The following is a 25,094-nucleotide window of genomic DNA, read 5'->3' on the forward strand; positions in this document are numbered from 1 at the left end:
CAAGTTGTCTATGAATCTTCCTCCATTCCTGATGCCACATTCCTTCTCATGAAGTCGAGCTTCTGCAGTGATCTATTCCATATATAGATTGAAAAGGTATGGAGATAAGATGCATCCCTGGCATAAATTTTCCTGTTTTTGAACCATGCAGTGTCTCCTTGCTTTGTTCTGATGACTGTCTCCTGGTCCAAATATAGGCTTCACCTAAGCATAACCAAGTGTTCTGGAATTTCCATTCCTTCTCAAGGTTAGCCACAACTTGCTGTGATTCACACAGTCAAATGCCTTTGCATAGTCAATGAAACACAGATAGATATTCTTCTGGTACTCGCTGCTTTCAGCCAAGATCCATCTAACATTGTCTATAATGTCCCTAGTGTCATGGCCTTTTCTAAACCCAACCTGCACATCTGGCATTTCCCTATTGATGTACTGTTCCTGTTGTTTTTAGATGATCTTCAGCAGGATCTTGCTTGCATGTGACATTAATGATATTCTTTGATAATTCCCACACTATGTTAAATTACTTTTTTTTAATGGGAATAAATATAGATCTCTTCCAGTCAGCCAAGTAATTGTCCTCCAAATTTCTTGGCACAACCTGGTGAGTGCATCCAGGGCAGCATCTGTTTGTTGAGATATGTTTGTTGGTATATTGTCAGTTCCTGGAGCCCTGTTTTCTTGTGGGTACTTTTTAAAACTTTTTCTTAATTTTAATGAAAATTTACAGAGACTTTAGATTTCCATTTATTCATTGTTGCACTTTTCTTCTTTTCCAAACCTCCCCCCTAGTACACTACCCTCTTGGAAAAGAAAAAGAAAAATTATTTCATTGTCTTACTGTCCTTTTCCCCAGGTCCACTCCACTATCCAGCCTTTGCTCGGGACTCCTGTCATGACAAAAATACCTAATAATATTCTCAAACAGTTTTCTCCCTCTTCTATTTCAATGCAGTATATATACATTATTGAACCCATCCTTCTCAGTCTCCTCCCAACCCCGAGGTCAGTCCTGCTTTACAACAGTGGCACCATGCAGTATTTGTCCTTTTGTGACTGAGATACTTTTTCACCCATTTTGAATAATATTGCATTATTCCTTGTTTTTTAATGCAGCATAGTATTCCATTGTGTGAATATACCACAGCTTCTCTATCCATTCGCTTGTTGATGGGCACTTAGGATGTTTCCAACTCCTTGCTATTGTGAACAAAGCCGCGATAAACATGGATGTGCATATATCTGCTTGGATGTCAGTTACGGTCTCTTTGGGTTATATTCCCAGTAGTGGAATTGCTGGGTCGAATGGTATCTCTGCCCTCCACAGTGGTTGCACCATTTTACACTCCCACCGACAGTGAATAAGTGTTCCAGTTTTTTCACACCCTTGCCAGCATTTGTTGCTTGCTGTTCTGTTAAATTTTGAAATTCTGACTGGGTTGAGATGATATCTCACAGTTGTTTTGATTTGCGTCTCTCTTAGAGCTAGGGATTTTGAACATTTCTTCATGTGCTTGTTGGCCATCTGAATGTCTTCTTCGGTGAAGTGTCTGCTCATATCCTGTGCCCATTTTTCTACTGGATTCTTTACCTTTATCATGTTGTGGTGCTCAAGTATTTTATAAATTCTGGACATAAGTCCCTTGTCTGATATGTCATTACCAAATACCTTTTCCCAGTCTGTGGCTTTCCTTTTTACCCTGGTGAAATTTTTGGATGTGCATAGGGATTTGATTCTTAGAAGATCCTATTCATCTCTTTTTTTCTTCTCCTGGTTGTAGGTTTTTCAGGATATCTGGAAGACTGTTTATGTTATGGATTAGGACTTCTAGCATCCTTCCAATCTTTTATTTAATGAAGATTATAGTCCTTGGTTTTAGTCTTAGGTCCATGATCCACCTTGAGTTGGTTTTTGTATATGGAGTGAGGTGTGGATCTTGCTTGAGTCTTTTGCAGATACTTTTCCAATTTTGCCAACAACAGTTTGTTTTTTTGCCAGTGCCTCCAAAACAGCTTAGACTTGCTCCTTCATAATGATTGCCTCTTGATCATATGTTGTTTCATGAAATTCTTCTGTGTCAGCAGTTCTTTTTGGTATAATGACTCTGGATACTCTTCTCATCTTCTTTTGGTGCTTCCTGTATTGTTTAGTGTTCTGCCCACAACATCCTTAAATATTGCAACTTAAGGCTTGAATTTGTTCTTCTGTTCCTTCAGCATAAGAAATGCTGAGAGAATTCATCACTTTTTATTTTCTAACTCTGCACATTTCTAACTTTGTGCATTTCATGATAATACTTTGCTTTGTTTTCCCACGCTTCCCTTTGATATCTTCTGTTCAGCTCCTTAATATCTTGATTTGTTCTCTTTGCTTTGGCTTCTCAGTGCTTTAGTGCAATATTCAGAGTCATCTTCTGATACCCTTCTTGGTTTTTTTCTTTTTCCTCCATCTTGGTAATGAACTGTCGCCTTCTTCACTGATGATATTTTTTATATCCTCCCACAGCTCATATGGTCTTCACTCATTGGTATTCAAGGCATCATATCTGTTCCTGAGGTGGTCTTTAAATTCAGGAGGGATAGACTCAAAGTCAAACTTTGGTTCTTGTGGATTTGTTCTTATTCTCTTCAGCTTCATTTTGAACTTGCATAAGAGCAGCTGATGATCTGTTACACAATCAGCAGCTGGCCTAGTTTTGAAATGTCTGTTACAGCATCAACTAAGAGACTAAAGTGAATAGAAGAAATGACCTCTGTCTAGCTACATATGGCATAGGAATTTTATAACAGTATCAGAAATCCTCCAACTAGATTAACGTGCAATAATGGGCAATTGGACACATGGAACACGCTATTAGAAAATTAGGAACCATTGCTCTACAATAAATTTATAATAATTAGTAAATTATGGCTGGAGATACTGTGCAGGAGAAATATCTGTGATCTCTTTCCATATAATTTTGTTGTTGCCTTGATGACTGCTTCCTGGTCCAAGTATAGGTTTCACATGAGCACAATCAGGTGTTCTGGAATCCCCATTCTTATTAAAGTAATTTACTGTCTCTGAAAACTTCCTGGAAGCTCAGCTTTGAGTCAGTTCTGACTTGATGGGACAGAACAACATCATGAAAAGACGACACGAAGATTGAAGGAAGACTCACTAACAGTTTGCCATGTGTAGGTGGGACAACCTTGCTTGCAGAAAACAAAGAAACAATTTCTGATGAAGCTTAAAGGACTATGGCCATCAATACAGACTGTAATTAAAGAAAGCATATATCCTCACAACCCCCAAGACAACCAATATCATGATCAACAGAGAAAAGATTTCAATTGTCGAGATTTTGTTGTATGTGAATTCACAGTCTATGTCCATAGATAGTAAAAAAAGTAAATTATGTATTGCATTAAACAAATTGCATTATGAAAGGAATGTTTTAAGATGCTAAATATAATTGTTTGAGTTCTTGACCACTACTAACAGGTGTTGTTAATTGTGGAGTCTAAATTAAATCATTGACAACATCCATCTTTTCTCTATCTATAATGATGTTGCCTATTGGTTCAGTGGTGAGGAATTTTGCGTTCTTCATGTGAAGATACATTCTGTCTTGAAGGCTGTAGTCTTTGATCTTCTGGACAAATTATTTTAAATCCTATCACTTTCTACAAGCAAGTTTGTGTCATCTCATAAAACAGACTGTTGATGAGTTTTCCTCCAATCCTGATGCCACATTCTTACAGCTTCTCAGATTATTTACTGCTCTTGTTTTGTTCAATAATGGTCTCTTGTTCTATTCATAATACCTCTTGGTTTTGGCTAATTTGCTGTCAAGAACCTCTTTAAAGTTTTAAAGAGCAAGGATATCAGTATAGAGAATAAAGTGCATTAAATCCAAATCATGGTATTTTAAATGGCTTCATATTCATGTGCAAGTTGGACATTAAATAAGATCTTTCAAAGAAGGACTGGTCTTTAAAGATGATGTTGGTCAAGTGTAGCCAGTTTACTTCCTAAATGTGCTTACCAAGAAAATGTCTTCAGCAAACTCCTTATATTTGGCTTCTTCCTCCCATCAAGAAAAGCAAAAGCAGGAGCCCACACTTCTCTATACAAAGAAAGAGGTTTATTAAGAAAAAGACTTTAAAAGAGAAACATGGAGGGAGAAGGCAATGCTAGTCCGTGAGTTGTAGGAAAAAACCAAGTGAATCTTTTAAAGCATCTGGAGATGGGGAAAGGATATCATGTTTATTCATGAAGAGGGTGGGGTTTAAGAGCTAACCTATCAAAAGGAAAAGAGCAACGTGTTTATTCACCAAAAGAAGGGATCTTCTGCGATTGACCTGTGTGGGAGGAATTAGTCATTAAGCTCCTGAGTAGTTATTCTCTTAAGATGGCAGCCACCATTAATATTTTCGTAGTCTTGCAGGGAGTAAGCACAGATGATCAAGATGGCCTAATATAAGCATGATTCAGAAAATTTCAGAAACGTGTTTGTGTGGCTTGACGGAAAGCCATTTCCAGGTGAGGCACTTGGTTGTAACACAACAAATATTTCCAAGATGGCTCTTTTCTAGAATGTGATACGAGAGTCTCTTGAATGACACCTGAAAGCTCTTAGCAGAGCTAAAGATTATTAAGAGAGAATATCTGGAGGTGCCTGCTTTACTCATTTAGGGTGTGTTCTTAGGGCCTTTGCTACTTTCTGAAACGGTTAAGTATCAACCAATCTTTTGACACAGGAATTCTGTCTATTGACTGAAGAAGAGGCACAAGGGAACTCTATAGTATTCTCTTAAATGTTCTTTGTTATAAAAATTTCAAAACTCATTGTAAATGTCACTTTTAGGACTAGGGTACACCTGACTCAAGCCATGGTATTTTCAATTGCTTCATATGCATGAGAACGTTTCACAATTGAGGAAGGAAGAACAACAAAGAATTGATGTCTTTGAGTTGTGGTATTTATGAAGAAGGTTTAATATACCATGAATGGAATAGCCAAAAGTACAAACAAATAAATCTGTCTTGAACACAGTGAAGCTAGAATATTCTTTAGAAATGAAGGTGGTATGATTGTGTTTTATATTAAATGTGTTAACCACAGAAGAGCCAGTCTCTGGAGAAAGACATCGTGCCTGATAAAGTAGAAAATCAGAGAAGACAAAGACCCTCAGTGCAGACTGATACCGTGGCTGCAGCAATGGGCTTATTTAAGCACAGCGCACATAGTATGGCTACGGCAGTGTTTCATTTTGTTGAAGAGGGTCTCTGTGAGTTGGAGCTGACTTAAGGGCCCCTAAGAACATGTGGACAGAGGTAAAAAAAGAAAATATGAGACTGACTCTCAGTGAGATGAATTGGCACTCTAGCTGCGACAGTTGTCTCAGTCATAGCAGTGACTTCGGGGAGGTCATTGTAGGGCTGTGTGTTAGTCTTTCGTACCAAAGGCCCTACATTAGGGTACTTACTCAGCTCTCACTCAACAACAACTTTTATAAAAAGAAAAATATGGATTTTCTTTTTATCCGTTATTGGTTGAGAAGGCTAGTTTGAAGATCATAGGCGAATATGTGCTACAAAGTAATAAAAAGTCAAAATTTGTGTTTTGCTATAGAGATTAAAAAGCATGGCAGAGAGAAAGAGTGAGTGTGTGTGTGTGTGTGTACCTAGTGGTTAAGAGTTGCACTTCCAACTCAAAAAAGTAGGCTGTTTGAATCTACTAGCTACTTTAAGAGAGAAAAGATGGGCCTTCTCCTCCTGTGTAACTTATTGCCTCTGAAACCCCACTGGATGGCCAGGTATGAGTCAATTCTTCCTCAACAATACATAACAACAACATTATCATTAGTCCCATGAGGGAGCTCTGGTGGCCTAGTGGTAGGAATTCCACTTCCAACCCAAAGATACACGCGTTTGAATCTACCAGTAGCAATCCAAGAAAACACTGAAAAATCTCCTCCAGGGTGATTTATAACTTCTAAAAATCCACTGGCGGGTCAGCTATGAATTGATTCTGACTCGAGGGCAATAACAGCAACGGTTAACAACCAATAGTGCAACCTGATCCAGACTTACTGTGGGCTGAGCATGTGTGTGATAAATCATTAAAGCTGGCGTTTGCATTCACTTACTACGGAGTGTCTCCTTTCTACAGAGTAAATCACTGTGACTTTGGTACTTTATTTTCATCTTGAGTATAAGTAAACGGCAGGATCATTTGGGAGGCAGAATAAATTTGCTTTTTATGATCTTGAAACGCGACAGCCTATTTTAAGTCCCCTCTTCTTTTGGAAACTTAGTGTGTAAGGAATTGCATTGCCAACCCGAAGGCAGGTAGTTCAAATCCACCAGTTGCTCTGAGAGAAAAGGACGAGCAATATCCTCCTGTGTGATTAACAGCCTCTCAGAATTTGCCAGGAGGGTCAGCTATGAGCTGATTCCATTTGACAACATATAATAACAACATTCCCTATGATCTCACTTGAGAACAATATTATGTCCAAACAATATAGAAGCCAGCTTTACAGCTCGCATTTTTCCTTTTGCTTTGTTTTGTCTTAAGTTCAGCTTGGATGGATTTATGTTGCAGGCAACCTTCCGAACCTAAATATGTTACTTAGTGGATTCATAAGCAAGCATTTAAAGCACCAAGAGCAATTTGGATTTTTGAGGGACTTTCCCCCCACCTTTGTTTGTTTGCTTTCTCTTAAATCTTAGCAGAATACACACATGACCAGGGTTATTTTTTTCATTAGCAAAAAAATACAGAAATCCCATTGACCTACCAATTGTGGCTTAATGTTCCAAAGAAAATAAATACAAATCTCATGTCTAAGGAAAAGAGTTAGTTTTCCTGAGGACCCTGTTAGCTTGTCTTGTGTTTTGCAAAGAAACCTCGGTCTCTAATTTATGTGTTTCAGAAAGAATGTCTCCTCACACTGCTCAGAGGTTGAAAGGGTAAGAGATCTGATGTATGTCACAAAGGTTAAACCCAATCTTTGTGACCTGCCACTCGTTTTTCCTGATTAAAACATGAGGGGTTGGGGCCCAGCAAAGACCAGCTCTCTAAAACATTATCCCTATCTTAGTCCACAATCTTGGTCGTAGATCTTGGCTTATTTGAAATTGCTCATTATTTAGTTTACTGGTGACTACACAAAACATCTCTGGCAATTGTGATAAAACATTTTTAAATGGTCCAAACTGAGTAAGATGAACTTGAAGAGAAATTGACAGTAATGAAAGGCTGGTGACAAGCTTGATCCCCATAAATTTGGAATTTTATTAGGGCTTAAACTTAAGGTTAAACAGGAAGAGAAGGGAAGAAAAAGCCGAAGACTTAAAAGGGGCCCAGGAGAGTACGGGGATGTGCAGCAGGTCTCCCTCTCTGGGTTGAAGTGGGACGATACATCCCTCCCTCTCCACACTGCCTCTTTCCTTCTTCTCTTACCCACCTTCTTTCCAAGAACTGAAAGTTCTTATGCCTTTTGTGATCAAGAGTATCTCAAATGAGATTCATCCAGGGATTCTTAGAAGGTAAACTTAGCAAAATTTACCTGTATTGTTTAGGTCCCTCTCCTCACCACCAAAGTTTACCTTTGCAAAGGTACATGAATTAACCCTCTGATATTTCAAGGTCTAGCTTACCTCTCTTCCTACAGTAAGCTTGCTCATACCTTTTAAATGTTTGCATTATTTCCATAAGAACAAGATTTGTGGGGGATAAATAAGATTATAACATACACTGTGATGGTGTTTAACTCGGAGTCTCTCTCTCTCTCTCTCTCTCTCTCTCTCTCTCTGTGTCTGTGTGTGAGAGAGAGAGAGTGACAGAGAGAAAGTTCCCCCTTTCCTTTCCTCCCCTTCAGATCTACAAACACTTGTCTAAAGCAGCTAATGTGTTTTGAGATTTATAGGAAAAGTTATTATCTTAAAGATAAAATAACAGTTTATATTGTGTACAGCCTAGGACAGACTTTGGGAATAAATGTAATTCTCATAAATTATAAGGAACCATAACTTCTGCGCAAGTTCTTGTATTATTGCCATGTAACCTTCCATCAACCTTGAAATCACAAAGGGCTTTTCTGATTCTCAAAAAATAAGTGCAAGGGCAACACGCGCTCAGAGACCAAATTCACAGGTTGCCTAAAGACAAAAGGGAGGGAAGTGGTGGGGAAAGGGACCTAAAAAATACAGGTAAACTCTTCACTTCTTACTACAACTAAGCAATGTTCATTGAAACACCATTTCAAACGTGTATTAGCAAGAGAAATAATGCCTGTTCTGGAAGCCAGAGCCGAAATAATGAAGAAGATATCTTGTTTATTCATCTTTACTTCGTGCTGGTTGATCTTTTCCTTCTCTGCAGGCAAGCCCGACCCCTCCTGTATGCCCTCTTTCATTATACGCGTTCGGAGCATGAAGAGGAGGGGAACATAGTGGCCCTGGTTTGAACTTCTGTGATGAATCCTCCCGATATAGTATGTTGTTTAAATGTTACATTTCATTTCGCTGCAGCTCGTCCCTTCTGCCATTACCTAGGCAACAGAGCATTGGTTAAAGGGTTCTGAGGAACACTGGTGGAATGATGGTTAAACGCCACTGCATGACTCAGTCCAACCTGGTTCGAGCCACCTAGTGGCTCCTTGGCAGAAAGATCCGACAATCTATCCCAGGAAAGATTAAAACATAACATATCCAAGACCTTTGCTGTGGAGGAAATTCTGACTCTTAGCAACGGACAAGGGTAGACTTGGCTGGTAGAATTTCCAGGCTTGCAGTCTTTATGTTGTACTCTACCACATCTCTTGGCTGTGGCACTGTGGTGAGGTTCAAACTGTTGGCCTTTGCAGTTAGAAGGCAGGAACTTTTCACAACTGTGTCATCAAGGCTCCCTCCAGTGAAAATGACAGCCTGGAGAACCGTAATGGACAGTTTGACACCTGAGTGTTGCTGTAAATCAAAATGAAACAAGGGTCTCTAACCTCTTACTGGCTTCCAAGAAGACTTCTGCTTCACAGGGTCTCCTGTTGGCAGTACTCCTTCCCAAGAGCTAGGATTATACCTTCTTCCCAGAGCCTGGCCTCCTCCTTAGTGTTGTTTACATTTGTTTGCTTTTTGAAGGAAAGATTGACCATGACACCTTCTAACTCTCCATCTGTGAATATCCCCTGACCTCTTCTCGAGTGAGTAAACCAGGTGCTTGGAGTAGATAGCCACCTTTACTCTATTATTGGGTCTTGGTGGACATGCACAATTGTTGTTGCTGCTGCTGTTAAGTGCTGTAGAGTCGTAGGCGACTCATAGCGACCCTATGAACAAAAGTCCTTGACACTTGCTTGCACAACTTTCATCTTTTCTCCAGGTTCATAGGGTTTCTGGAGGCAAGCTGTTTACAGAAATGGATGCCACTCCTGCTTCCAAGCTTGTTTCAACTGGGGGAGCGCCACCAAACACTGTCCACCATGGGTAACTGTTATCACATTTGACACATCAGTGTCACAGTGTTCAGCTTCACAGCGACCTCAAGTTGCCCCTGCATGGCAAGTGGACACATCAGGGCTATACAACATAGAAGACTGTTTGACCAAAAACAATGAAAAACAGGCCTTACGGCCGCAGATTAAAATCACCCACCTTTGGCTGGACATGCACAGTAGAAAAAAATTTTTTTTTCCTAAAGAATTTATCAGAAGTAAAACAATGCACATTTTTTTACATAAAATCTGGATTTCTGAAAGAATGTACATATTTTTCTTTAACCCCAGTATGACGACTTCCTCTCAAAAAAGCTGTAAGTAACATATTAGTCCACATGTCCACTTTGTGACTCATTCCTACTCATCACAATGGATTCAAAGTCGTCCTCTTCTTTAGACTGTCGACTGAAAGGGTTCAAAGTCCTTGCCTGGACCCATCATAGGCTCTGGCTTGGAGACCCTGGAATAACCAGTTGTGGAGCCATATTTGCATATTTCTTATTTGTTCTGTAATGGGGAGGAGAGTAGCAATGAGCATCTGCGTTTTATCATCCTCTGGACTCCCTTTGAAGCTACTCAGGACTCCCTTTCCCAGACTCCTCTGAATCATCCAGGAGAATTTTTATAGTCAAAATCTTTAGAAATAACTCATTCATCTTTGCCGCCCCCTTGGTACAGGATCTGGCTCCTTACATTATAGGTAAAATGCTCCCCTAATCAGTAAACTGTAAAATGAAAGTGCTAATAGTCTATGCCATAGTGAATGAATGAATCTGTGAAAAAGATTCTTGTTAGAAGCCACGGTAGTTTCCACGGGGTGCATAACAAAGTACCACAATCTGAAAGGCTTAAAAAACCAACATTTTCCTCTCACCAACTGAGAAGCTAATCGTTTGAGTTCAGAATAGGTGGACAAAAGTTTCTTGAAGCCTTTAAGGATCAATTCTGCCTTGTCTCTCGTTTTCTGATAGCCCTTGGCATTTCCTGGTTTATGGAGGCTTCCTTCTCTTCTCTGTCTGCAAACAGTGGTCTTTTCTATCTGCACATGCGTGCGCTCTCTCTCTCTCTACCTCTCTCAACCTCTCTCAATCTCTCTCTCTCAATTTCAATCTTTCTCCTCTTGTTTTTATAAGGGAATCAGTATATTGTATTAGGGTTCATTTTGTGGGACTCAAACTCATAAAAGAAACAAACAGAATTTACACCTTATAAGTGTTTGAAAATATATTACTTGAGGTCCTATTGTTGTTAATTTCAAGTTCATTACTGGTATTTATACATTTAATGAATCTTTAAAATTTAGAAATTCATGCTTAAATATTGCTGGATGAAATGATATATACTTTCATTAGCTTGAACATAGTATGTGGAGCAGGGTAAGTGGAGGAGAATAGATAAAATTAAATTGGTCACAAATGAATTCTTTCTAAGCTGAGTAATGGGCACATGAACATTTACTTAATTATGAATCTTACTTAATTTGAATCTTTGAAAAAATGTTATAGTAGCGGAAATAAAGAAAGGAACAGAAACAGCAAAGCAGTTAAGATTGCAACCTCCAGTAGGCAGGCTTCCTGGGTTAAAATTTTCTTTTTGTAGCTGTGTCATCCTGAACAAGGGAGTCCTGAAAAATTACATAAACTTCTGGCATTGCTGTTAGATGTCCATTATGGTCAGCTGTAGCTCAGAGTGACCCGGAGAATAACAGATCTAAACTTTACCCTATTCAGAGCCATTCTTAAAATCTCCACCGTGCTCATTGTTGCATAGACTGTATCAATCTATCTCAACAAGGGTTCTCCTCTCTTTCCTTGTTAACTCTCTACTTCTTCCAGCCTGACATCTTTTTCTGAGGACTGGTATCTCTGACAATATGCCAAAATATGAGAGACAAGGTTCACCACCCTTACCTCCAAGGAGCAACCTGATGGCAATTCCTGTAAGCCAGATTTTTTTTTTGTTTGTTTTTTTGGCAGTCTATATTCAATTCTCTTCATCAACACCACAGTTTAAAGACATTTTTTAGTTTTCCTTATTCATTGTCCAATTTTCAGATGCATATGAAATATTGGAAAATGCCACTGCATATGATATGCACCTTGGTCTTTAAAGTGACATTGTTGTTCTGTTGCATTTTGAAGAGTTTTTGATAGCAGGTTTACCAGTTGCTCCATTTCTTTTGACTTTCTGATTGCTGCTACCATGAATACTTACAGTGCATCCAAGTCAAATGAAATCATTCACAGCGTCAATCTTTTCTCCATCTGTCATGGCCTTCTCTATGGGTCCAGATGTGACGAGTTTTGTTTTGTGTTGAGGTGTAATCCACATTGAAGACTATAGTCTGATTTTCTTCAGTAAGTGCTTCAAGTCCTCTTCATTTTACTATAAAGCAAAGTTGAGTCTTCTCCATAACATAGGTTGTTGATGTGTTTCCCTCCCATCCTGGTGCCACATTCCAATTTCTTAAATTACTTGCTCAGCATGCAGATTGAATAGGTAGGACAGGAGACAGGAGACAACCCTGAGACATATGTTCACTAATTTTAAGCCATACATCATCCCCTTGATCTGTACAAATAATTGCTTCTTGGTTTATGAACAGGTTTGGCAAGAGCCCATTTATGTGTTTGGAAGTCTCTCTTTTTTCTCCAATGTTATCTACAAATTATTATGATCCATAGAGTCAAATGCCTTTGCATAGTCAACAAAACACAAATAAACATCTTTCAGATATGCTCTGCTTCCAGCCAAGATTCATCTGATGTCAGCAATGACATCTCTTGTTCTACGGCCTCTTCTGAATCTAGCTTGAATTTCGGGCAATTCCCTGCTGATGTATTATTCCAGCCATTTTGAAAAAAAAAATCTTAACAAGATTTTACTTGTATGTGATATTAATTATGTTGTTCAATAATAGTTCCCAATCCACAAAACTATGAGGATAAAATTAGTTAAGATATGGGACGTACCTGGTGCCAGGCCTAACATGGAATAGCATGATACTTGCTATTACAATGATTATGAGCCTTTTTCTCCTCTAGGATGTCTGAACAATGGCTCAAGTATAGTATTGATTATGATGATAGTAGAAGATCTATCAGAACTCTTTTTTGTAATATATAGAATCTCCTGGAGTCAGAACTAATTTGACCACACTTAACAGCAACAACGTGGACATCATGGAGCTGAAGTTTGCCAATAGAGCACTTACCTCGTAAGTAATTGGCTCAAGATAGAGCAGGTTTCAGAGAAGTTGTACATAGGTTTTCTGTGAGTCATAAGTGACTCAATGACATGTAACAACAATTCATAATTATCTATCCTTTTATCTATCCATTCATAGTCTTCAAACCCTTATTGCCATGGCTTGGGAATAGACTCCTAGAAGACCCTCCAGTGGGCATTTGGAGGATATAGAAGTAGCTCACCTTTCTCCTGTGGAGCTTCTAGTAGATGCCAATTTCCAATGAGAGACCACCTTTGGTTTAGCAGCACAACTCCGTAAGGATGGCCCCACCAGAGTTCTCTTATAGTAGGACTTCACTATTTGTTATTAAACTTTATCTCTCAAGTTTTAAATTCATTACAAGTAGAAATCATATCTTAACATTTTCTAGTATGCTAAAACAAAAACAAATAACAAAGAACAAAATATCTGACCAACAAACCCAAAACAGGCACGTAGTAGATGCTTATAAAGTCTCTATATCGATTGATTATAAAAATGAACTTAATAATATCCTGTAGCTGTAAGCAGAATACTTACACTTCCTTTCTCCTCTATGTTTGACAATACCCAGAGACTCAAACCTAAGAAGTGAAGGACAGTTTTACAGTTCTTTAAAGTAAACAAAGTCCTCTTTCCACAGCATCTTTAAAAAAATCTTTGAAGCTCCCAACAAGGTTTCCTCCATGCCAAACTATATTCATTTTAGGAGATTATGGTGAGGATTTTTTCTCCTAGTTACAAGGTAAAATTCAATGCTCCATTCCCATAAAAGGCTCTGTCTGCATTCCATTGGGCAAGTCACTTTTATGGCTTCATCTACTTACAGAGGCCACTGCAGTTGTGTTGGTGTGTTGTGCTGGGATGACTTGGCATACAGCTATGATACTGGGAGCTATCTCATTTGAATTTCAAGTATGAGCATCAGGGTTACCCATTGGAGATAGATTTCAGTGGGCCTTCAAGGTTAGGACAGACTAAAAAAAAAAAAAAAGGATTGACAATCTTGTGGAAAAAAAAGTGAACAGTGAAAACCTTATTAATAGCAGTATACATTTGTCACTTGAGCCCTTCAAGTTTGAAGGTACTTAGTGGCCAATTAGGGAAGGATTGCCTTCATAAAATAGTTGTTGTTAAGTGATATCAGGTCAACTGTGTTTCATAGTGACCATATAAGAATCTTGCCTTATTCTATGCCACCCTCATAATCACTCAGACGCTTACGCCCATTGTGTCAGTCAGTCACTCTCTATCTTGTTTTCTTAATCTTGAGATTTAATCCATATTGAAAGCTGTCCAACACCACAATTCAACATAGTCTTTGTTCTTCATTGTCCAACTTTTAGATGCACAGGCAACAATTGGAAAGACTTCGTGGCTTGACCAAGCCACACCTTAGTTCTTCAGCTGATATTCCTACTCTCTGGCATTTTGAAGAGGTACTTTACAGTAGATTTTTGCTGATGCAATATGTCTTTTGATTTCTTAACTGCTGCTACCATAGATGTGGATTGTGCATTCAATTAAAGTGGATTTTGACAAAGTCATTCTTTTTTTTCCATCCATCATGATGATCTAAGCCATGGCTTCCCCCTGGCCCCCCATTGCTTCCTATGCATCTAAAAGCTAGACAATGAGTAAGTTTTACAGTAGAATTGACGCTTTTATATTGTAGTGGTAGAGAAGAGTATTGGATAGGCGACTGACTGTCATAAGAATAAGCAAGTCTTTCTTAAAGGAAGTGTAACCAGGGTACTACCTAGAGGCAAGGATGGTAAAGTTTTGTCTTACATGATTTAGCATGCTTTCAGGAGGATTCAGCCAGTCCTCGGGGTGGGGGTGGGGGGACCATGTTGGGGAAGGAAGAGAGTCAGAGAAAGAGGAAGACTCTCAACAAGATATTGACAGAGTGACTAACAATGGACTGGAACATATCTAAGATGGCATGGATGGCTCGGGATAGGGTAAGGTTCAGATCTGTTATTCATATGGTTGCTATTAGTTAAAATTGACTCAGTGGCATATAACAACAGCAGCATCATGATTTAGTGGTAAAGACTTCTGTCTTCTTAATGTGGAGTTGTAATTCATATTTAAGGCTGTGGCCTTTGATGTGCTTCAGTAAGTACTTCAAGACTTCTTCATTTGCTACATATAAGGTTGTGTCATTTGCACAAAGTAGATTGAGGAGCCCTTTTCCAATTCCGACACCACGTTCTTCTTCATGAAGTCCAGCTTCTAGGATGATTGAATTTGTACAGAGAAAAGATACAACCCTGATACACTTTTCTTATTTTAAACCATGCAGAACTTCCTTTTTATGTAAGGTAACTGCTTCTTAATCTATGTATAGATTTTACACAAGCATAATTAAGTGTTCTGGGATTCTCATTCTTCTCAATATTATCCATAATTTGTTATGATCCACACAGTTAAATGTGTTTACATAGTCAATAAAAGCCACATAAATCTCTTCTTGTATTCTTTGATTTCAGCAAGATCCATCTGACATAAGGAGAGATATCCCTCATGTCATGTCCTCTTCTAAATCCAGGTGAATTTCTGGATTCCAGGTGAATTTCTGTCCCAGCAATTTTGGAAAGTGGGGACATAAATATTCTTTTTTAAAAATTTTATATCTATTTGCCATAAAATTTATATATATTGTTTTTTATTCATAAACATTTTGTTTCACATGTTCCTTCATTCATACTGTTTCATACAATCATTCTCATGCATTACATTTTATAAAATTAATCACCATTGGCCTATACCCACTATTACCCCATCTTTTCAGGTCCCCACTGGATCTTTTATAATTCCATAACCACTCCCAATGTCCACCAAACCCTGCAACCCTATAATTTCCCTCCCTCCCTCCCTCAGAAGGGGAAACGAGGCCCAGGAGGCAGAGTCTCAGTTTCCCCCCACCAAACAGGTACAGGACCCGGAAGTCCACGGATCAAGGCAGAGTCTGCAATCTGTGAGGCCTGAGGGCTGCAAAAACAACACTATATACCAGATCTACAGGACACATCACCCACCCTTGGAAAACATTGTGAGTACAGTATGACGCAAATTGAAGGGAAGAGGCCCTAAACCACAAGAAGTCAAGCCTGGAGCAGAAATTCAAGGGAAAGGACTTTTCTTCAGAACTGAGATAGGAAGCTTTCCCTAACAGTAGTACCTTGTATTTGGACTTACAGACCCCTAAACTCAAGAGACACTGGCCATAGCATAAGAAATTGGCAGCAGCTTGAAGCGTTTGGAATCACAGAAGTCCATAAAGCTTGAGATATAATCTATCAGATCAAGGGCTGGATAGTGGGAGATAGGTATTAAAGGGAGTAGGTGGGACTAAAAGGGGACCGTTGTGGAGAAGGGAAATGAATGGGTCAAAACACTTGTGTCAAGGGCGGGGACAACACTGAAACCACTGATTATTTCTACAATTAGGGATATATCTTTCATCTGCTTTTTTCCATAAAATGCTTGTCTGTCAGATACTTTTCTAAATCTGAGCATTCAAATTAAGACATACTAGGAAGAAGGATTGGCCATCCACTTCCAAAATAGCAGGTCTTCAAAAACCCTATGTATAATAGAACACACTTAGAATAGCACATAGAGCAACTGAGGTGGAACTTTCAAGTATGGAAATACAAAGGAAGAGGAACAGTTGTAAGCAGACTTTAGTAACTGGAACATGTGAGAACCATGAATATAGGAAAATTAGAAACTATTAAGAAATGTAATGTGTAAATAATGACCTACTAGGAATTGGTGAGATGAGATGGACTGGCATGTGACATTTTGAGTCAGATGATCATATGATCTTTTACGCTGGAAGTGAAAAGGTGAGGAGAAATGGGGTTGCTTTTATAGTTAAAAAAGTCAATTCTAGATGCATCTTGAAATGTAATATTGTGAATGACAGGATAATATGCATACGCAAACAAGGACATCCATATGAAATATGTCATCCATATGAAAATATGTCATTCAGATATATGCACCAACAACCAGAGCCAAAGAAGAGGAAACAGAAGATTTATACCAGCTTTTGCAGTCAGAGATTGATCAAACATGCAGGCAAGATGTATTAATAATTGTGAATGACTGCAATGCAAAAGTTGGGAACAGAGAAGCATAAGTAGTTGGAAAACATGAGCTTGGTGACAGAAATGAAGCTGGCGATAGAATGATAGAATTTTGCACAATGATTTATTCATTGCAAATACATTTTATAAGAAACATAAACACAGGTTATACAAATGCATTTCACCTGATGATATGCATAAGAATCAGATTGATTATATCTGTGAAAAGAACTTCTGGAGAAGCTCAATATCAGCTGTGTAAATTAGGCCAGGAGCTGATTGTGGAACAGACCACCAACTACTCATATGCAAGTTTAAGCTGAAGCTAAAGAAAATGAAATAAAATCCACAGGAACCAAAATATAATCTTAAGCCTATCCCACCTGAATTTCAAAACCATCTCAAGAACAGGTTTGAGACCTTGAACACTAATGAGCGAAGACCAGAGGCATTGTGGGAGGATATAAAAAATATCCTCCAAGAAGAATGCAAAAGGCCATTACAAAGGCAGAAGAGGAAGAAAAGAATGAAACGGATGTCAGAAGAGACTCTGAATATTTCACTAGAGTGCCAAGGAGCCAAAGCAAAGGGGAGAAATAAGGATATTAAGGAGCTGAACAGAAGATTTCAAAAGGCATCACAAGAAGACAAAGTATTACAATGAATTATGCAAGGATCTGGAGTCAGAAAATCAAAAGGGCTGAACTCACTCAGCATTTCTTAAGCTGAAGGAACTGAAGAACAAATTCAAACCTTGAGTAGGCGTGTCAGAGACAGTGAAACTGGCACAGGCACAGGATAGAGCAGGATTTAAGGCTGTTGTACACAGGGTTGCAATGAGTTGCAGGTGACGTGACAGCATATAACAACAACAACCACCTTGTTACATAACATTTCAAATCCTTTCCCTTATCATTTGTAATTTCTTCAGTAGCTGTTCCTACAACTCCGTATTGATGTATTTAGTCTGCCTCACTATTTCTGGGATATTCATGGAGTTTGCAATCTCATATGTTTTATTCAGAGAAGGTTTGTTTTGTCTTCTCATAATGTTTAAAGTTGCACGTTACTTTCTTGACATTATATGAGGTTCTTGGTATGTGTGAGACAGTTCCTCTTGTTTCTGCATAGGTTGTTGACAGTTCCTTGTCTTTATGATACTATTAATAAATTGTCATTTAAAGTGTCCTCTCTGATTGAGTTTCCTATTGGCAGTCTTCCCTGCTTGTCATCTGTGGACACATTTATTCCGTGTTTCCTATGACAAACTTCACCTCCAGTTGTCCTTTGATGGGCAGGAAGTTGTAATGGGCCCACTTCTCTGTCTGGTCCTATCCTGTTGCTTGATAAGGGTTAGAAAGCTTCCCCAAGAGGTAAGCAAAATCCCAGGGGTATTGCCTTGGGATACATTGCTTAGGGGAAAAGCCCATGAAAGTGACAAGGTCCCAACATTGTAACACTCACATCTCAGTAGTTGGTAACTATAGGGGCTTTCTACACTCCCTGGGTTGATTGGGAGGAGAGCTTCTTCCTTCTGAGAAGACAAGGGCTCAAGGCAGCACCAAATTCTCAGAAATGCATCTTCCAATTCTGGCTACCTGCTGATGTCCAAAGCTGCATGTACCCACTCCTAGATCTGGTAGAGTCAGAGCTATTTCCATCTAAGCAGACAAAGACTCAGGAAAACTCAAACTTCTCAACAATACAGTTCCCAATTCTGGCTACTTGTTGACATCAAAGTACAGTTACGATAAAATTTTTCTTGTCTGTGGTCCTTGTAGGTCCTGGGTCTTTTCTTTCCTGAAGTGCTCACTGCTTCAGGGAAGGGAAGGACACTCATCCTGCCTAAAGATCTTGCAGGTTCAGAAGAGTTCCCTGACATTTTCTTTTATCAGACTCTTGACTCTGCTCAAGCAGATTCTGCCAAGGTGGGCAGAGATTCCTGACTTAATCACTACATGAGTCAGAAAATTTGTCCAGTCTCCATTGGGAAGGAAAGGGCAGAAAAAGCCAAAATTCTCCTCAGAATCCAACCCCTCTGGCCTTATTACACCTCCAGTTTCATGGGTGAACTCATTCTACTTCTAAATTTTCACTTTTAAGCACCTCTTTAAGTGGTCACCTCTGTCCAGTTCCTAATCCCACCTAAAGTAATTGGCTTAAATGAGGTAAGAGCTGGACAATTATATGGATCAGAGGCTGACCCTCCCCTAGTTTGATGCCTAAGACAGAACTCTTCTTATTTCTACTCTGTGGAGTATGTTTATTGTTAGCTTTTGAGTTGCTGATGTCTCCCATGCCCAGTGTAGGGATTTTATGTAGTTCCTAAGTCTGATCACCCTTTGGAAAGGTTCTGCTTTTAATTAAGTCTTTTCTCCAGGGTTTTGAAAATTTTTGTGCTTTAGAAATGAACACTTATCTTCATTTTCATAATATTTATTATTACATATCCATAATCAATTCCATAATTAAGAGTCACCACTAGGCTCTGGTCTTGCATCTTGGAAATACTTTTTATTTTGCTCTAAAAATGTAGAATCATCTTGTTCTACATGGCAAAGATGAAAATCCATACTTCCTTTGTTTGCGTAAAGAATCATCTTCCAAAACCCTCTGGAGGGTCGGCTATGTGTTAGTTCTGAGTAGATGACAATAAATGAGACAAGATAGCTACACGTGGGTTGCATTTTACTTATACCCTCCCTGACAGCTATCTATGTGGCATAAGAATGCAGGATGGCAGTGGTAGAAGCAGATGCACCCCATTCCCACCCCTATCCACTACTTTTCAGGTGGGTGGGCATTATTTCCACCTTCCCCTTCTCTAGACCCAGATCTAACTCAGGCCAAACCCACTTCTCTTTTATCTGCAGTCAGGAGCTTGCAGCCTATTCCTCTCTTAGCCTGTGGATTGTGACACATGTATCTTTGGGGATAGTTCCTCTGAACAGGAATCTTTTCCTCTTACTGGACAACTTCACCTGACACAGTCCAGGACCACATTTGATTACACATGTCAGATCAACAATGGTTTTACCTTCACCCTAGCGAAATCTGATTTGGTGAACTGACTGCACCCATCACTTGGACTGATAAAAACACCATCTCTAGCCAGGAAGACTAGCCTAGGTTTCTCCGAGGCCAGCAGTAACTCTGCCCTAGGCTGGATGTCCCATCTCTTGACACAACGTCAACACACCCTGGTTCAGAAAAGCTGCTACCCTTAACCTGGCTCACATCTTCTGTAAGAAGAAACAAATTAATTGAATGGGCTCCCCAACTCCAGCCTTCTGCTAGGCTTGTAGATACACTGTCCCAGGGAAGACATTTGTTCTCTATTTCCAATAGCACATTTATTTATTGGATATGCATGGATTGGATATGTGTATGCTTGTTTATGTTATAATGACACTGATATGTCACATTGCGGTACTGGAAAAGTAACTGTACATGCTCCTTATTTTATAGTTTGGGTATGTATATGCTTGCTTGTTTATAGTTTACTCTTGTAGATGCAACATTTGTCTATCAGTTTGCTGTACTGAGGTAACTTGTGGGTTGCTGTGATGCTAGAAGCTATGCCATAAGTATTTAAAATACAAGCAGGGTCACCTGTGGTGGAGAGGTTTCTCAAGAACTTCCAGAATAAGAAAGACTAAGAAGCTGGATGACCATCACCTTCTGAAATAAAGGCCTTAAAAAAACCCTATGAATAGAGGAGAGTATGGTAACTCCAGCTATATGGGCACTGAAGGGCCATTCCACAGGCCAAAGAGAACAATAGACTTTAGGCGAGAGGGTGCATTAAGGCAAGATCCCCACAGGGCTGCACTGCAGACCAGAGAGGACCTGATGGACTTTTGGAAGGGCAAACTTTCCCACTCTACGGGCCCAGATAGGACCTCCAGTAGAGCAAGTTGCCTATCCCTATACATTGAACACTTTAAGCCTGCAACGGATCAATAACATTATAAAGATAAAGATATATCAACAAAATATCAGTAAAAACATCACATAATGTCAAGAAAGCAGCAGGCAGCTTCAAACATAGTGAAGAAACAAAATAAGCATTCCCAAAACAGCAGAGCATATTGCAGACCCAATGAATACTTCATGGAGTCATATGAACAGCTACAGAAGAAGGTACATATGATGGGAGAAAGAATGGAAGCCACAAATAAAGTGAATACTCCAGAGAAAGGTAACCAGAAAAAATATATCGGATGACCAACAGACACATGAAGAAAGACTCAAAATCACTAGCCATAACAGAGATGAATAGTAAAACCACAATGAGATACTATTTCACCTTACCAACACAAAAATTTAACAAGCCAGCAAGCAGTAAATGTTGGAGAAGACGTGGAAAGATTGGAACTTTCATACACTGTTGTTATTGTTCTTATTGTTATACACCATCGAGTCACCTATGACTCATAGAGACCCTATGTACTCTGCACTCATCCTATCCTGTCTCCAACACACCTACCCCCATTACCCCAGTTACTGTGTCAATTCATCTCATCCCAGGTCTTCCTTTCTTATACTGTCCTTCTACCCTTCCAAGCATGATGACCCTCTCCAAGGACTGGTCCCTCCTGGCAACATACCCAAAGTATGTGAGATGGAACTTCAAAATCCTTGCCTCTAAGAAACAGTTTTGGGAAGCAGGATTTACATCCACTTCTTAAATAACAAGCCTTTGGAAAACCCTATGAACATCAAAGAAATGACAATATAGAACAGGGTTCAGATCTTTTGTTCTTAAGATTGCTATGAGTTGTACTGGACTTTATAGCACTTAACAACAACAACAACAAGGAACAGTTTGGTGTCACCCTCTCCAGTATAGACATGTTTGTTCTCTTAGTAGTCCATGGTATGTTCAATACTCTTCTTCAGTATCAAAACTCAAAGACATTAATTCTTCTTCTGTCATCCTTAGTCATTGTCCAGCTTTCTGATGCATAGCAAATAATTGCAAAGACCATGGGCTGGATCAGGTACATCTTAGTCTCTAGACTGACATTGTTGCTCTTTAACACTTTAGAGGAGTCTCCGACAACAGATTTCCCTATTGCAATGAATCTTTTGATTTCCTGACTTCTGGTGCCAAGACTGTTGATAGTGGACCTGAGCAAATTATAACAACCTCAGTGTCTTTTTTCTGTCTATCATGGTTCTACCAATTGGCTTAGTGGTGAGAATTTTTGTCTTCTTGATGTTGAGCTCCAATCTGTACTAAAGATTACAGTCCTTTACATTCTGCAGCAAATGTTTCAGATCCTCCTCAGTTTTCAGCCAGCAAGGTTGTGTCTGCTGAATCTTCCTCCAATCCCGATACCACATTTCTCCTCATAAAGTCCAGCCTCCCAAATGAACTATTTGGCACATAGATTGAAAAAGTATTGGGAAATTGTAAAATAGTATAGCCACTCCGGAAGGCAGTTTGATGTTTTCTTATAAATCTGAACATAGAATTCTATATGACTTAGCTATCCCACTGTTAGGAATATGCCCCAAGGAAATAGAACTGAGAAACAGATGGAGATTTGTGCACTGATGTTCCTAACAGTGTTATTCACAATAGCAAGCAAATGGCAACAGCTCAAATATTCATCCAAAACAAATGGATTGAGAAAGTGTAGTGTATTAACATAAAATACTCTGTAGCACTTAGAAACAATGATTTTATAAAATACTATATAACATGGGAAAAGCTGAAGAGCATTATTGTGAGTGAAATAACTCAGTTTTGTAAGGACAAATACTGTGTAAGACCATTATTGTAAAAATAGAAGGATAACTAGTAAGATGTGTATAAAACTCCAAAGTGGAAGGAAAAGGGGAAGGAGGGCTAAGGTGTGGAGGATGGGAGATCATGGGATCACAGAGTTTGGTGTGTGGAGGTAGGGGGTGAAGGAATTAGGAAAGATCATTGAGGATTTGGAAAGGTACAGTAATAATAGGCATAAATCAGTGCTTTTAATTTTATAAAACACAGTGTATGGGAACGATTGTAAGAAAACACAGTGTGAGTGAAGGAATGTGTAAAATATAGTATGTATGAATTTTGTATGCAAACCAATATAAAATTTTATAAAAGCGGGAAACAGTCTATGAATATTAAAGGAACAGTTTTAGTATAGTACTTGGTGGAGAGTTTCACCGATGAGGAGAAACTAAAAAATAAGGAGAAATAAATATAAACATCCATTAATAATTGGAACATAGAAGCATCCACTTCCTAAATAGAAACTCTATGAACTTTGATAAGTGTTGATAGTTGTAGAGGGGTATCGGGCCTTCTGTTCGGATAATCGCTATGAGTCGTGCGCCACTCAAAGGCAATCAACAGCAGCAATAGCAGGTACGTAATGCGAACCTATGAAAACTGCAAGTTGTGGGAAATAAAGTGGAGTACATAAAGATTAATATCTTATGCATTAACGGGCTGATATTGAGCACTTTGAGTCAAACAATCACATACTTTATTATGCTAAGAATGACAAATTGAAAAAGAATGGTGTCACATCCATCACCAAATAGAGAATTTCAAGGACTTTCTTTGAAGTACAATACTTTAAGTGCTATGATACTATCCATGTGCATAGAAGGGAGAATCATTAATATAATTATTATTCAAATGTATCAAATGAAGTCAGTATATTTACAATAAACTTATTAATATAATTATTTTTCAAGAAAACAGACACTAAATTTAAAAAGGAAAAAATAGATTTCCAACAATTTTGCTTACTGAAAGCAAGGAGTACCTGAGGTGCTTAATGCAGAGGTTCAAGGATTCCACCCTTCAATAAGGATTACACCTCAACATCAAGAAAATAAAAATTCTTACCAGTAAACCAATAAAGCAACGTCATGATAGACTAAGCAAAGATTGAAATTGTGTCGTTGATAGTGTTGCGATAAATTATAGTCAACTCAATGGCACTTAACAACTCTCTACTACAGTTGTTTCAAATCCCACTCATGGTAGCCTTGTGGATCAGAATACAAAATATCTCTCACTTTTGTGCCATTTTTATGGTGTATATGTGTGTGCACCAGTTGGAAGCATCAGGATGGATGGTGAAGAGATTGAGATTGCTCACAGCTTTAGTTTGCTTGGCTCCAAAGTCAACACTCTTGGCACCAGTAGCCAGGAAATTAAAAGATGTATTGCCATGGCAAAGTCTGCTGTTAGGGACCTCTCCAAAATACTGAAGAACAATGGTGTCTCTCTAGAGACTAAGGTGCGTTTGATACAGGCCATGGTCTTTGAGATCACTTTTTATGCATCAGAGAGTTGGACAGTGACTAAGGAGGATAGAAGGAGAATTGATGCCTTTGAACTGTGGTGCTGGAGAAGAGTATTGAGGGTACAATGGACTGTTAGGAAAACAAACAGATTCATCCTGGAAAGGGTTAAACCGGGTGGCTCCTTGGAGGCAACGATTCTGAGGCTTCGTCTAACTTACTTTGGACATGTTGTGAGGAGAGACCGGTCCTTAGAGAGGGACATCATGCTTGGGAGGGTGGAGGGACAGTGCAGGAGAGGAAGGCCCTCTATGAGGTGGATTGATTCAGTGACTGGGGTAGTTGGGATGGGTGTATCAGAGACAGTGCGATTGGCACAAGACAGAGCAGAGTTTAGGGCTGTTGTACATAGGGTTGCTATGAATCGCAAGCGACTTGACAGCATGTAACAACAACAACAACTTGTGTGTGCATTATAAAGTTGGTGTATGGGAGACCACTGTTGTGGCTGTTGTGTTAATATCATGAGTCCATTGAGAGTTTACCTTTTTTATTGACACTCTTATTTAACGACTCATGATCCTAAATTAACAGATGGACAAACCACTGCAATTTTCTTGATCAGACCAGATGGTCTAAGGATGGAGTTTGTTACCACATGACAAAAAAATCATCCATGTATTAGAAAATGCTTAGTTATATACGGTCATTCTCAAGTTTTACTTTAAATGTGGCTAAAAGCAGGAATGCCCACTTTGTGTTTGAGTTGACACTCTCTCAGGGGCCCCAGTGAGAACTGTCTCCCAGAGAGAGAAGTAATGAAACAAGAACTATCATCTGACCCCTTGTCCCATCAACGAGTATAAATTAGCACATTTATCAGCAAAGAATATTTTTATTCATTGATTCCTGCAGCCATCCAATAATCTGGATTGCCTCTTGCACTTAATCTTTCACTTCAGAAGGAGAAATGGTCTTCATAAATGGGTACCCACCATGCAGCTCACCAAAGCTGCACG

The sequence above is a fragment of the Elephantulus edwardii genome, unplaced genomic scaffold (assembly GCF_000299155.1).
Source record: "Elephantulus edwardii isolate Elephantulus edwardi_28Jun2011 unplaced genomic scaffold, EleEdw1.0 scaffold00201, whole genome shotgun sequence".
Lineage (NCBI taxonomy): Eukaryota > Metazoa > Chordata > Mammalia > Macroscelidea > Macroscelididae > Elephantulus > Elephantulus edwardii.